Raw genomic sequence first — 13,831 nt, forward strand, 5'->3', positions numbered from 1 at the left:
GAGGAGTAGACGGTACACATCATTGTCTACCATATCCACAGTTTCACTTGAAAAGGAGCTAGAACAACGATCGCGATCAGTGTACCCCAGTGACATTTTGAGTTGAGACTTGGTGAGTAGGTAGCCGGCATCTAGTGCAACATATTTTCCAAAAGGAGCAAGGTCAAAAAAGCAAAAGAAAGTGGTCAAAAGTCCCAGTTACACAATCAGGCCAATAACCGCAAAACCACATCGGATTTGGGTTTTCATTGGTCAAAACATCTCCAAATTCAAAAATACAAAGACACTTGGTATCAAGACATCAAGGGCTAGCTACTGAGCAAAAAGCTTCCAAATCTGTGTGACAGGGGGTCGACGATCGCGATCGGTGTACCTTTACATAGTGAGGGTATTTGACTTCATAAGTTTGTAGATCTACTTGAGTACATCCCAAATCTCAAGTTTGAGTGAAAAATACCCTTTGGAAACCAAGATACAAGCACAAAATCTCTTTGTGTCCTGATCCTGAAAACTGTTTTGAGTGCTGTTTCAAGTGCAGTTTACCAAAACTGCTCTAACTTTTGACACACAACTCCAAACTGAGTCTCCTATAGCTAGGAAGAAAGCTTGTGAGATAAGGAAGCTTGTGAGTAAGGTTTTTATTTTAGAGTGAAATTTGCTAGGATTCCCATTTACAAACTTTTAGGGTACCCAAAACCAATATCCAAAGGTCAGTGGGGCACAAAAGCCTGACTTTTAGAGACTTGACTAGGGCAAAAAGGGATTGTGTGCACTAAGCCAAGGTGTCCTTATCAAGGACCATCTTGAGAGTATTGAGTGAGGCTTAAAAATGACAACTCATCCATCATTAGGGTTTCCCACTCAACTCAGAGCTATGCCACCTACACAAACAACCAGAAATACTGCAACACCTATGACAAGAGGGTTGAGACAAGACCATGAGGCTTATCAATCATATCAAGCCAAACCTCAAGGCATGGCTCATGGATATTTGTCAAGTGATCATGTAGCTCACTGGAAGCCAAACCAATCAACTAAAATGCGGGAGTTTGGAAGAGCAAAAGTGGAAATTGCTGGAGTCCTAGAGGAGAAGCATCCTCTAATCAACAAACCCAACGTGAGGTTCATCAAAATCAATGAAGCCACGAGAGTTCTAACGGATTACACTTATGATGGCCTTTATAGGTTACCTATTGGGGATTAAAAAAACTTCTATAGATGTTTAAATTCCATCATTGAAGAGTTGACAGAATACAAGAACCTCTATGCGTTCACATACATAGATGACCAGGGAGTGCAAGTTCTAATGGTAGATAAGTATGGACGAGAGTACAAACTTATCAGTCCAATTGAGCTAGAAAGATATACATACATGGGTACTCCAATCTCTGCTTACTACTTTCAACTGAGTGTAAGCGTACCAGGGTTTTTTGAGACTGATTGCAAGTTCTAATGGTAGATAAGTATGGACGAGAGTACAAACTTATCAGCCCAATTGAGCTAGAAAGATATACATACATGGGTACTCCAATCTCTGCTTACTACTTTCAACCGAGTGTAAGCGTACCAGGGTTTTTTGAGACTGATTTGCAAGAAGCTAACATTGAAATTATGGAATCAAATGGACCTCAAACATCCAAAATAGCTATTCACGGGAGTGTAGCTCCTACCTCATTGAGTGGAACCAAGAGACCACCAATTAGACTTACAAATCCATCAACATTCCCAAAACATGTCTCAAACGGGATTCCACCAGGATTTGCTCCAAGACGAGAAGAAGGAACGAGGGATGTCTTTGTGAGAGACCCCAACACGCTAAGATACATGGTTGAACCAGAACCAATGAGACCATATCAATTGGCCAAATGTGTCAAGAAGAAGTATGATGGATTAAGGGATCCATACGTACATGCATCCTTATTTAAACAAGTGTTAAGAGCCAAACAAGTATTTTATTTTCATACACAGTATGAGGGATTTGGCTTAACCTTGGAAGGGATAGCATTGAATTGGTTCCAACCGTTGGACAAAAATGCCTTCTCAAACGTTGAACAACTGTTTCAAGGATTTTTTGTGGAGTTCTCTAAAAGGGGAATCAAGCATAACACAGTGTCCCAAATCTATGCATTCAAGAAAAAGGAAGATGAGAGAGTGAAGGAAGCATCGCTACACTTCAAACAATATATAGAGAGATGTCCGGAACGCGAGTTACCACAGGATGAAAGATTATCAATTCTCTTCATAGAGGGTTTGAAAAATGAAACTCTCAAGAAATATTTGCACTTAAAAGGATGTACTTCCTTTGAACAAGTCACGAGAGAAGCATTATACCTAGTTGACAATTGTAAAGCCTATGGCGAGAAAATTGGTGATACAAAGATCACTATGGATAATGCTCCTTTAGCATCTAGTGAAACCAACACAAGGGAAGTGGTTATGTCTCAATTAATGACCAACCTAGATGAGCTAGAAGCACAAGTAGCACAACGAATAAAATGGTGTGCCATTGAGCAAAAATGGACCAATCATGAGATGACTGAGTGCTACTATAAGCAAACCTATACGAGGGGGATACTATTTGGACATCAAATAGAAAAACAAATGCCATTACCAAATCATCCATTATTTCAAAATAGGGTTGTATCAAGGGCTTTACAAAGAGCTGAGGTATCACAACCTAGGCTAGGGCAAGAACCTATGAGAAAACTCTATTCATTGAATGAGGACACTCTGATGTTCATAGCCAATCAAGAGCGTAGACTAGAGACCATTCTAGCTAAGCAAGAACAACCATCAATTGTGCCACCAGTGACTCAACAAGATGGACCATGCTACAAGTGTGGAGGTAATCATTGGGTCAAGAATTGTTTGGAGTGTGCCATTACACACGTTGTTCCTAATTGTCCAAAACACCCAAACAAACATGGGAAAGCAACAATGAATGTTGTGGGAGTGTTACCTTCTCCAAGTGGATCAGAAGCAAAACCCAAAATTCCTATGAAGGTAGTGACTAGAGCCCAAGCAAAAGAAAATGCTGAGGACCAAGCTAAGGAGGAGAAAGATCAACAACCCAAACAAGGGGAAACAACTAGTGTGTCAGTGAGGACTGGGAGAAAATCCTGGAAAGCCAAAAGAGACAGAATTAAAGCAGAAACAATTACAAATCAAACTGCACTACAAACAGAATTACAAGAGACAAAGGAGCAGTTAAAACAAGAACGGGAAAACAAAATGGTGGTGAGCGATAAGAAACCAAGGAAGGCATCTTGCGGAGGATCTGTGTTGGTAGACAAAGTCCTAGAGCCATTAGATGCTGCACTGGAAGCATATGAGGCTAGATTGAAACCCAACCAAACCCTAGAGCAACGAGGATGAAATATCCTCATGCTGAGGTAGAGACTGAGAGGTTGAAAATGTGTAAGGAATTGGTAAAAACTGCACAGGCAATGATGGAGCCTGAAACACCAATTCCACCTCCAGAAACAAAACCAAAAAGTGCTGGATTTGAAATGCCTAAGGCAAAGGTTGTTGAAACGTTAAATCAAAGAAACATTGAGCTAGAATCACAAAAGGATGTGGAAGCAAAGACTGCAACACAAGAAACCAACAACCTAGAAATTCAACTAGATGATCAAGTAGTGGCCAACACCACTAATGATGCAAGGTCAAGATCACAATTTATGGCACCTATCCCAGAGATAGCGAGCCATGGCCAAATGAATTGTGGGAAGCAATTAGCAGTGCAAAAGATGGAAGTGCAACTTTCCAATCTGCACCCATAACTAAGGTCAATAACTAAGGTCAATACAGGGCATGAAGTCTATCAGGGAGACATTCAATCTCTAAATGGAGATATAGGGACGGAAGTTTCAATTGAAAGCAAACCAGAGTCCTTGAAGACATTACCCTCATACATAGGAGAACATGAGGCAGACTCAGAGACTAGAGTGGTGCCATCTCAGAGGAAAGCCATATCCAAGATGATGGATACAAAGAGTATGCAAGAGTTGATGTCAGCTCCAATAGTGCACCATTACTCTATCTGAACTGCTTAAGATTAGGCCACATGTATGGGATGAAGTAGGCAACAATTTGGGGAAGATGGGATTAAAGATACCTCTTCAAGATCTACCCTCAAATGAACAATCAAACAAAACTCAACAAGAAAGTGCAAACACTAAACCTGTGCCAATAAACAAGGTGGGGGAATATTGCGAAGGAGAAGAAGGAAACACCACCTTACCTATGGAATACAAAGGAGTTAAAACATTGGCTATACTTGATAGCGGGGATGGAGTAGCCATAGCCACAAAAGACATTTGGGAAAAATGGGGTAGACCAGCGCTTAGGAAACAGAATGAAGCTGAAACTTGCAGATGGATACACGGAAAAACCTCTGGGTATTCTAGAACAAATTATTGTCACTTCTTGTGGAATATGAACATACATTTGCAATAGTAGATTTTGGAAAAGGGAAAAATTTTGATATCATTTTAGGAAGACCTTTCATGCGTCAACTTAAGATGGTTCAAGATTGGGGCTATGACTATATCTACTTGAGACATAAAAAGATCACCATAGAAATAAGCATAAAAGACCATAGCTATAGAGATGTGAATAGAACTCCTTTAGAAGAAATTGACTCTACTATAGTCAATGGGAAAGAGATACCTGCGTGGCTACAAACCAAACAAGAACTTTGGATGTGTGGTGCTTCGAAGTGTGGAAGCTGAGTGAAGGAGGATTGCATCCTAGAAAGATCAATGGACGATGAAGCTTACATACCGGATCCCTTTCTAGAGTAATTATTTGAGCCATTTGGATGGACTCAAATATTGGCAACCTTGGATGTGTGTGTAAATGAGCTAGCTCCAGCCAAGTTTTGTGATGAAGAAGGCTACGACCTAGTTTCATGTTTTATGTTGAAAGTGCTGAGAAATGCTAATGAGATTTGTGAGAATGAAAATAGAGGGACAAATAGCTATGTCATGGAGGATGCTGCACAAACACAAACTAGGAGAGCAATACAACCATGTGGAGATGTCATCATTGACATACTGGAAGAGTCAACAACATCTACTCTAAAGAAACTAACTTCAAATGATGCAGAGTTGAAGGTACAGGAAGAATCAGATGTGCAAATCTCCACATCAATAGATGTTCTACAAACTCAAGATCAAAGGAAGAATGAGGAAGAAGACAAAGATGAAAAATATCCCACATTGATCAAATTCAATTTATGTGGACAAACAGGGCTCAAGGTTACATGTTCGGCCGCTATTGATCCTTATGCTACTAAGAATATAATGTCATATGGCACTTGGATAATGATGGGAAAGCCGACAATTAAAGAAGTGGAGGAAAGAGTATACACCAGTGCCAAAGCACCAATCCCAAGTTTTGGCATAGTGGAGGCAATACTCAAGTTGAGTCATGGGGAGTTCAAAGACAACTTCAACATAGTTGACTCACATCACATCAAAGAAAGTCTAGTCCTTACAAAGAGTTGGAAGAATATCTTCTTCGGGCAACAACGAAAAGCATCAACAACAACAACAAAGATGGTCCAAGAGACATCAACAAAAAAGACACAACCATCTGTAGCAGAAAAGGCTAAGGCCAAACTAAACATTGAAGAAGATCATCCTCGCAAGTCAGTTTTACCTTCGACAAGCCCACATCAAAGCTCAAGCAAAGCCTCTACGTCAAGAACAAAAGCTTCAACAATGCAATGGATCCCTAAACAAAAGGTTTTGTAACGTAAATCTCCATTGCAGCAAAGTCTCCAAAAGAAGCAAAGAAATGTCAAGCAGGTGTTGGTATCCAAGGAACACATTAAAGTCAAAGATCCAATTTGGATACACTCTCAAGAACAATCTCAACAACAAAAGGCGACAGGGTGGGTGGCCTCAAATGATGTTTGGGACAAAAAGCCCAAGGTAACGGCATGGAACTTGTCACCCTTACAAAGAAACCCCACAAAGAACAAGCCGAGCATTCAACGCAAGACAACCAACTCAACTAGGAGAAAGAAGAAGCAAAAGAAAAGAGCTTCAAAGAAGCAAACAATACAACAAATATGGGTACCAAAGTCAAAGATTTATCAAGCTACCCAACAAGGCCAAATGAAGACAAAGAATAGAATGGTTCCCGTCAAGCTACTTGAAGCACAAGGATTCTATGAAGGTAACACCCAAATATGGTTACCCAAAGTAGTTGCTCAACCTAGAGCCCCTAAGACCAACCAAGTAGCAAAGGACCCCACACAAAGACAATCAACAACAACAAAGAGCCAATGGAGACTAAGCACAACCAAGGGAGAAACAACCTCAAAATGGATCGCTCGTCTTCTACTACAAAAGCAAGGCTTTTACAATGCTAATAGCCAAGTATGGATACAAAAGCCTAGTATCCATCAAGTCAAGGGAGCAACTCATGAAGCAAGAACAAAGTGGGTCCCAAAACCACTGTTGAAAACTCAGGCTCCTCACAAAGAAGAATTGAAAACTCAGGCTCCTCACAAAGAAGAAAAAGTAAAGGTACAACAATGCGGCCTCCTTACGGAACATCCCATGCAACAAAAGAAGCTAGAGGAGTCAAAGTATGCCAACTTACTTGAAAAGATGGTGGCATCCAAAGACCAAAGCAATGATAGAGGCCTTAATCTCAAGAGCTTATGGCATTGGGTTTCAGGCCATGAAGAGGTAAGTCCAAGTCGCCATTAAAAATACATAGCATAAAAGTCAAGAGTCGGGCAGCTGAGCCACTAAATGAGCAAGGCATTAGTCCCAAAGCTTCAAGTAATATTCTCTGTGTTCTAAGAGTCTTAGATATTCTAGGTACTGCTCAAGGTGGAGGAGTTGAGCATATTTATGTTGGGTCGCTCATGTTGGTATAGGTGAGCATAAGAGTCCAAGTCTATGTATTTTAAGTTTGGTAAAGTGAAGAAGAGAGTCCAAACGACACTCACGCACTATGCATAGTGAGTAATGAGTGGAGAAGCTTCAACATCAAAAACCCTTCTTGGAAATGTGGAAGCTATTGAGATGTCCTTGGATATCACATGTGCTACATTTGTTCCTTGAAGCACCAAACAACTCATTTTTCACACCGCATGATTTTCTTGAAAGAACTCTTGTGTGCATATAGAGTGTCCCATAATTGGCACTTGCATTACGCACTCTTACTTTATTTCTCCCAAGCACTCACCTTGCATGAATAGGTACTCAACTTCCAAGTGTTCAACACCAATAAGAGCGTATACCAAAGGCATTTTTTCCCACTGGGTTTTTCCCTTTGGTCATTTAGGTTCTAGACCCTAATTTAGAAACACCCATCACTATTCTATTGTATATATTCCTTCCATCAAATGAAACCAATAAAAAATTTGTTACACTATCTTCAAAGAGATAAAGTGGGGCCACATTGTTCTCAACTACACTTCAACAAGAGCAGCTCTTATCTTCAAAGATACCAACAAAGCTCTATTGACAAAGTGGCAAATACAATCAAATTGGAGATGCCAGTGCACACATGTCAAAGTCTCAAACATTTTGAGATACGAGCTCCAATAAAAAGTCAACTCACCAGGAGGCAAAGTATCCAAAGAAGCAGGTATCATCGATCAACTGCACAAATGGAAAGGTAAAGCAGGATGTGCAACAACATGCACAAATGCCTCGTCCACAACATCCAAATCACAAAGAACACGTGATCATCAATCAAAGGCAAATGGGCACCCCATTTGAACAAGCAAAACATGCCAGATATAACTCAATCAAGGAAGGGGGGAGTCTCATCAACAAGAAGACTAGACTACAAATGGTCGTATCAAGGGACGACACGAGCTAGGAAGGGGGGAGTGTTTGGAGGTGATAACAACATACAAGTGCCCACCTAGCCAAGGCGCTCATTGGGTCAACTGGCCAAAGTTTTGATGTGGTCACATTATTTTTCCGATGTTTAAAATATCAAACCCTGTAAAAGCCTAATGACAATCGTCTATGTCAAGTCTAAGTCAAAGATGTAATTTTTCCAATGATGTATGTAAAGGTCCATGAGAAGTTGGTTGCCGACCACTTTAGAAAGCCCTAGGTATACAATACACTAAGGTTAGTGGGAAAGGGAGATTATTTTTTGGGAAGATAAGTGACTATTGCTGTACGCACAGAGAGCGACCTCTTGGCTCCAACTTGTAATCATCGCTATTGTGGCTACGGTAATCCAAATTCAGTTTTGTTTATTGCATTGTGTTCTTCTTACTCTGATCTTTCATTCAAGTGTAAGCATTCAAGATTTGGTGTAGGTATCAAACGCAACCGTTGTGGCCTTAAATCACTGTTTTGAGTGTTTATATGCGTATTTTATGTTGTTTTGACCCTAGGAGAGGCTTTAGGGACCCAAAAACGATCCTTTAGGATCATCCGTTTATTGTTTTTGCGTACTTTGGGATGAACGATCGCAATCCGTGTACCCATCCAGAATGCGATATGATTTGCATGGTAAACAGGCGCGATGACTGTAGAGCTGTGTAGAAGGACATAGGCAGATTACTTGGTTTTAATGCGTTTGATTTGCTTGTAGAGTTAGTAGTTACATGTCTTCGAGTTCACTTCATTAGGATTGACACCCTAGTGAGTCCGAGTCGCTTCCCTGGTATTGATGTTTATGTTGATGCCTGAAGGCTATGCTATGGACGTCTGTCGCGACGACCCGCAAACAACATGGCATGTATCACACGCTTGCAATAGAAAGAAATGAATGTTGTAGGCACTCTCTACTTTGGATTTTTAGAGGATATTGGCTTGGTGTTTCTAAACACCACCATTATTATGAGAATTATACTCATTGTTCCTTTTCTTGTAAAAGTGGATCCTGGCTTTCAAGAGTGATTTGAGAGCGCTTCAACTCAAAGTTTGACATCAAACACTAACTATCATGTGTTAAGACTTTTTTTGGTAACCATATATTTGAGGAGAAGACAACAAGGGGTCTTTTTGAAGGGAAAGTAACAAAAAGGTTTAAAAATATGACATATTTAACATCTCTTATTTATTAAAGAAGACAATAAACTTTTGAGAATTCAAGTTTCACAATAGTGGTATATGTCAATATATCGGCCTATGTGTAAAACAATATTGTTTTGATGCTAGTCACATTATTCATTGTGATAAGACTTGAGATTTAGCTTCAATTCTAACATGCCTTATGCTTATTTAATCTAAAAAAGATTCACAAGCTTGGCAAAATCTTAAAATAGTGTTCTACCTTGACATTTTCTCCATGCACCTAAAGGTTGTAGCTTTGTGTAAGTGTTTATTGAAATGAAAAATCGTTTGCAAATTTGAAGCAACATGAGTGGACATAGATTTTGATTTAGAATGAATCACTATCATTATGAATGGACCACTGTCATCTCATAATATAAGTAAAAAAACATCTACATACTTCATGTTCAAGTTGTTCTTTGAAATGTTTTATTATGTAGTACCATACAACTTTAGTCATCACATATATACTGAAGTAAGGTCATATAGAAATTGTATAAACTAACCATTTATCAATTTGATTGGTTGAGTACCATTTTTATCCTTGAATTCTGAACACCAACTACTATAAGAAGTTGCTATTGTGGCTATCAAAGTCTACCTTCTAGAACACAGACCTACTACAAAGGAAGTTGTCATCCAAATTTGTAGGTAGTGGTATCTGCACATCTTCAAGACATAGTATGCATTATATAGCATGTGATATTCCAGGTAAATAGTTTGTGGTACAATTTTTTAGTAAAGGCTTCAAATGTTTTATGTTAATTTACCAATGTGGTATAACATTGGATCTAACTGTGGACGCATGTCTAACCTCACCATCCTATCTTATTGCAGTATTAGCGAGAACCACGATTAATTTGTCAAACCATGGGACAGAGCTGACTCGAATAGTGCATAGAGGCTACAAGAGGTTGTCAATCTCTCGGAAAACAACTAACAACTCGCATCTAACTCAAGTTACACTCAAGTGACAAAAATCACCAAAAGCCAATCGCTCATCGGCAAGCAAATCACATCCGTTACAACATCAAATGACATCCAAACGTAACGAAACTTCTAGGACAAGTTTATAAGACCTAAGCACACATGCATATGGCCTCAAATCCCACTTTAGTTCAAGTTCCAAAATTACGATTATTAACAGCAATGGATTTTTGACCTAGTCGTTTTCGACCCAGAATGCATCTAAATGTCTTCTTCAGCTTTTGATAGCTAGACCATTGGCACTGTATCTGCAACTGTGATGTGAATCTGAAAATCTTCATCATCACTCGGCTCTGCTGTGGACTGCGTCTCAAACTCAGCAAACGAGACCGAGGGTATGTCTATTTGTGGCGGCTCTAAAGTGCCTGCCTCTTCGTGCATGTCTGGCTTTCCATATCTGAGGAGTTGATTTATGCGCTTGAGTTCTGCTATCTCCTTTAGGAGCTCCTCCTCTCTTTGAACCCGCATCAGTGCCAGGTCTGTGCACTGTGACTCTTCAAGCTTTAATTCCAGTTCTAAGTCCTTGTTTTTATGTTCAAGTGCCTTGTACACTTCATCAGTTCCCTTGATCGAAGCCGCGACTAGATTTTCTCCGATTTGCCGCAAGAAAATGGCATGATCATTGATTCTCTGTTTGGAATATTGTAGAGAAGCGGCAACATCTAATTGCACCTGAATTTTTTAAGCTGACAGAGAGGTCGTAAGAAGTTCATTTGTAACCTTTTTCAGCTGCTTGTCTTTTGTTTTGCAGGAATAAGAGAAGTTACTGAGTAAATCACCTAAATCCTCCATTTCTTTTTGTTGTTTATCTCTAGCTATCTGATGCTGTTCCGCTTTTTCCTTTAGCTCTTGCACCTGCCTTTGGAGATTAGTGATGACAGTCATCCTATCTTATAGCTCTCCTTGAAGAGCGTCAATCACCATTTTTAATTGCTTGGCCTTTGTGCTATGGTTCAAAGCCGCTAAGCGGAGTCTCTCCGTCATGTCTTGCATCTGCCTTGCATACTTGTTTACTTTCAAAATCACCTCATTGTTTGATTGCCACTCCTCCTATCTTACCAACTAGGATGTGCCTGCAGCCTCATGTGTGGCCTCTTGCTGCATCGTAGATGCTGGTTCTTCTTGCGTGGAGGTAGAGGGTTGGTCTTTTTCTTGTCATCTTGAGGCTTTGATGCCTCGACAGTTTCTGGTTGAGTAGAAGTAGAAGGTGTGGTATCAACCCTTACTGTCTCTTCAGGTGCCGACCTTTTTGCCTTCTCTAGCTCGGGCTCCGTCTTATGTATAGTGGTAGGCTCTTTTTTTTGTATCTACTTCGTTATCAGTTTCTTCTTCCGGCTTTTGAGTCTCTTCTGCTGCCTGCTCCAGTTCTGGCTCGGCTTCTTTTTCCTTATGTCCGCCGATGTGGTCAGCTTTTTGTGTAGATTCTGTTCGTTGGGTGGACTCAAAATCTTTCAGTCTCTGCTTCTTCATTGGTACCTCTGCCTAGTGGTGATGGTGGTGGGCTACGCATGGGATGGTCCTGTTATTCCAAAGGTGGTGAGGTGGGTCGGGGAGATCCGTGGCTTTGCTCTTGTGTAGCCATTTCCTCAGCTTTCTTTGCCGCTTCTTCTGCCTCTTTTAGCTTTAGGACTTCGGCCTCTTGGTACATTCTTTCTAAATAATTTGTTGGATTATCTGCCTCTTTTCCTGTATGATGCTTTGTTCGAGGTCCTTTCAGTCCTGTGGGTACCCACTTTTCTGGGTCCTTTCCTTGTGCTTGTTGACTGTGTTGGTAAGCCTGTTTTTCTCTTTCAAAACACGCTTGTTTCTGCAGCGGCTCTTCTTGATGTGCGGCCACAGCTCTTCTTTTCATCTCTTCAATTCTCTGCCTCCTTTCCTCGTTGTCAGAGCTCTCGCTCCTGTGCCTTTTCGACGAGTTATCATTTGATTCATCACCTGATTTAAAAGATCTTTTACCTAATCTTGTAGCTCTTGGAGAGGGTTGTGCTGCCAAGATCCATGTATTCTGATCAGGGGCAGGTGGTAGGTTGTCAGCCATGCCGATGGCATGATAGGCTAGTCTAGTCAACACTTCTGGCGCGCCCAAGTATGTGATTTTGCCCTTCTTGGTGCCCTTCAAGGTTGTCAAGACATACTGCACATGGTCCATAGGCTGCCTTGTTGTTGACTTAAGAACCTGAGTGAAGGTGGTGGCCACGGCGTGATTTGGTGTAGTGTACCTTGGTGGAATTTTTACTAGAAAATGAAAGTGTTGATGGTACAAATGGCTTGGCTCTTCTACCTATTTTTGGATAAGATCGGTGAATGTAGACGCAGCTTTCTCCTTGGTAAAAGTGCCTGCGGTTTTCTTGTCTCTTGCCCACATGGTCATTCCTTCAGTGGTCAGTCTGAGTGTCTTTGCCACTATTTCTTTTGTGATTACTACCTTGACCTTGTTCCCTTGGGTGTCTGATATCTGGGTGGTTCCGTCTTCTTTGATTGTGGATAGAAGCTCGTAAGCTTTCTGAACGTCCACTCCGCAAGGCTCTTGTTCGGAGAAATGCCTGAGCCCCAACCAGCGGTTAGACTCTTTCATCTCTGGCTTGGCAGCTACATCATAGACTTCTTTGGGCAGGAGCTGCAACTCCACCTGATGCCCTTCTTCACTTTTGAACGTGCCAGTGAAGACCGTAGTGTGGTGCTCTTCCAGCTGTTCTTTAGAAAAATAGGATGCTTTTGCCGCTTTGACTGACCGTTTCTTGCATTGCTCTTGTTCAGTGAATAGAGTGGAAAGTTAGTAGATTTGTTGGAAGTTTCTCTGGAATGTCCTTTTAGACTGAAATGCTGACAATTTGGTCCAAATTGCTTCAAATCAATTTTTGAATAAGCAAAGATGCATAAAATCATGCATGGAACAAAATTGTATGGTCAGAACTTGCAACCAAAGTAAATAATTGCGATTATTTACAATTGAGGAAAAATTTGAACTTTTTGCAAACTTGGATTTATAGGCTTGAAGTATATGCCAAATACTTGCTCTGAGTGATATATGGGCTCATTTGGATGCACATGTTGAAAATGGTATCAGATTTTGGCTTTAGGTCTCTGAAACAGTAGATATAAAGGAAATTTGAGATTTGGAAATCCAAATTGATTCAAAGTTGGCTAGTGGGCTTATCACAACATGTACTTTGGATGTATGATGGCCAAATATCAAAATTTCCCAATTTTGACCAAAAAGTAAATAATCGCGATTATTAACTTTTCTTCCAAAATTGACATTTTTTGGTACAAATTGGTTCTAGGCATGGTATATACCTTGGGTATGAGATATGAGGCGATTTGGATCAAGAAATGTTGTCCATAACCCAGACTTTGGCTTGCAAAGACTTCTTTGCGTTTTTTGGCAATTTTACAAGTAATGGGTGGTCATTTTGGCTCATACTTGATTTTTGGCATGTAATAGGTGTGTACACATGATAGGTGAGGTGATTTGACAATTTCCAAGCAAAACTGATGCAAAAGTAAATAATCACGATTACTAACTTCAGTGACAAAAACTTTGCAAAACCCACAAATTTTGACCTAGACATGTTTCATACACCTAATACAAGTTCTAAATTGAATTTGGTCAAGTTTGGTCATGCCGGCATCACTTTGTGTTCTGTCGACTTTGAAATCACCGTTTTTTGTGATTACTTTGTCTGTTGGGTTGGTCGGTCAACTTTGAGGCTTTGGACTTGTCCGTAACATAGTCGTGAAGCTACCTGTCCAATTCCGGGTCATTTGGAGTCAGTTTGACCTCGTATATCAAATTT

Source organism: Adiantum capillus-veneris, chromosome 30 (assembly GCF_014529385.1).
Source record: "Adiantum capillus-veneris isolate H3 chromosome 30, ASM1452938v2, whole genome shotgun sequence".
Classification (NCBI taxonomy): domain Eukaryota; kingdom Viridiplantae; phylum Streptophyta; class Polypodiopsida; order Polypodiales; family Pteridaceae; genus Adiantum; species Adiantum capillus-veneris.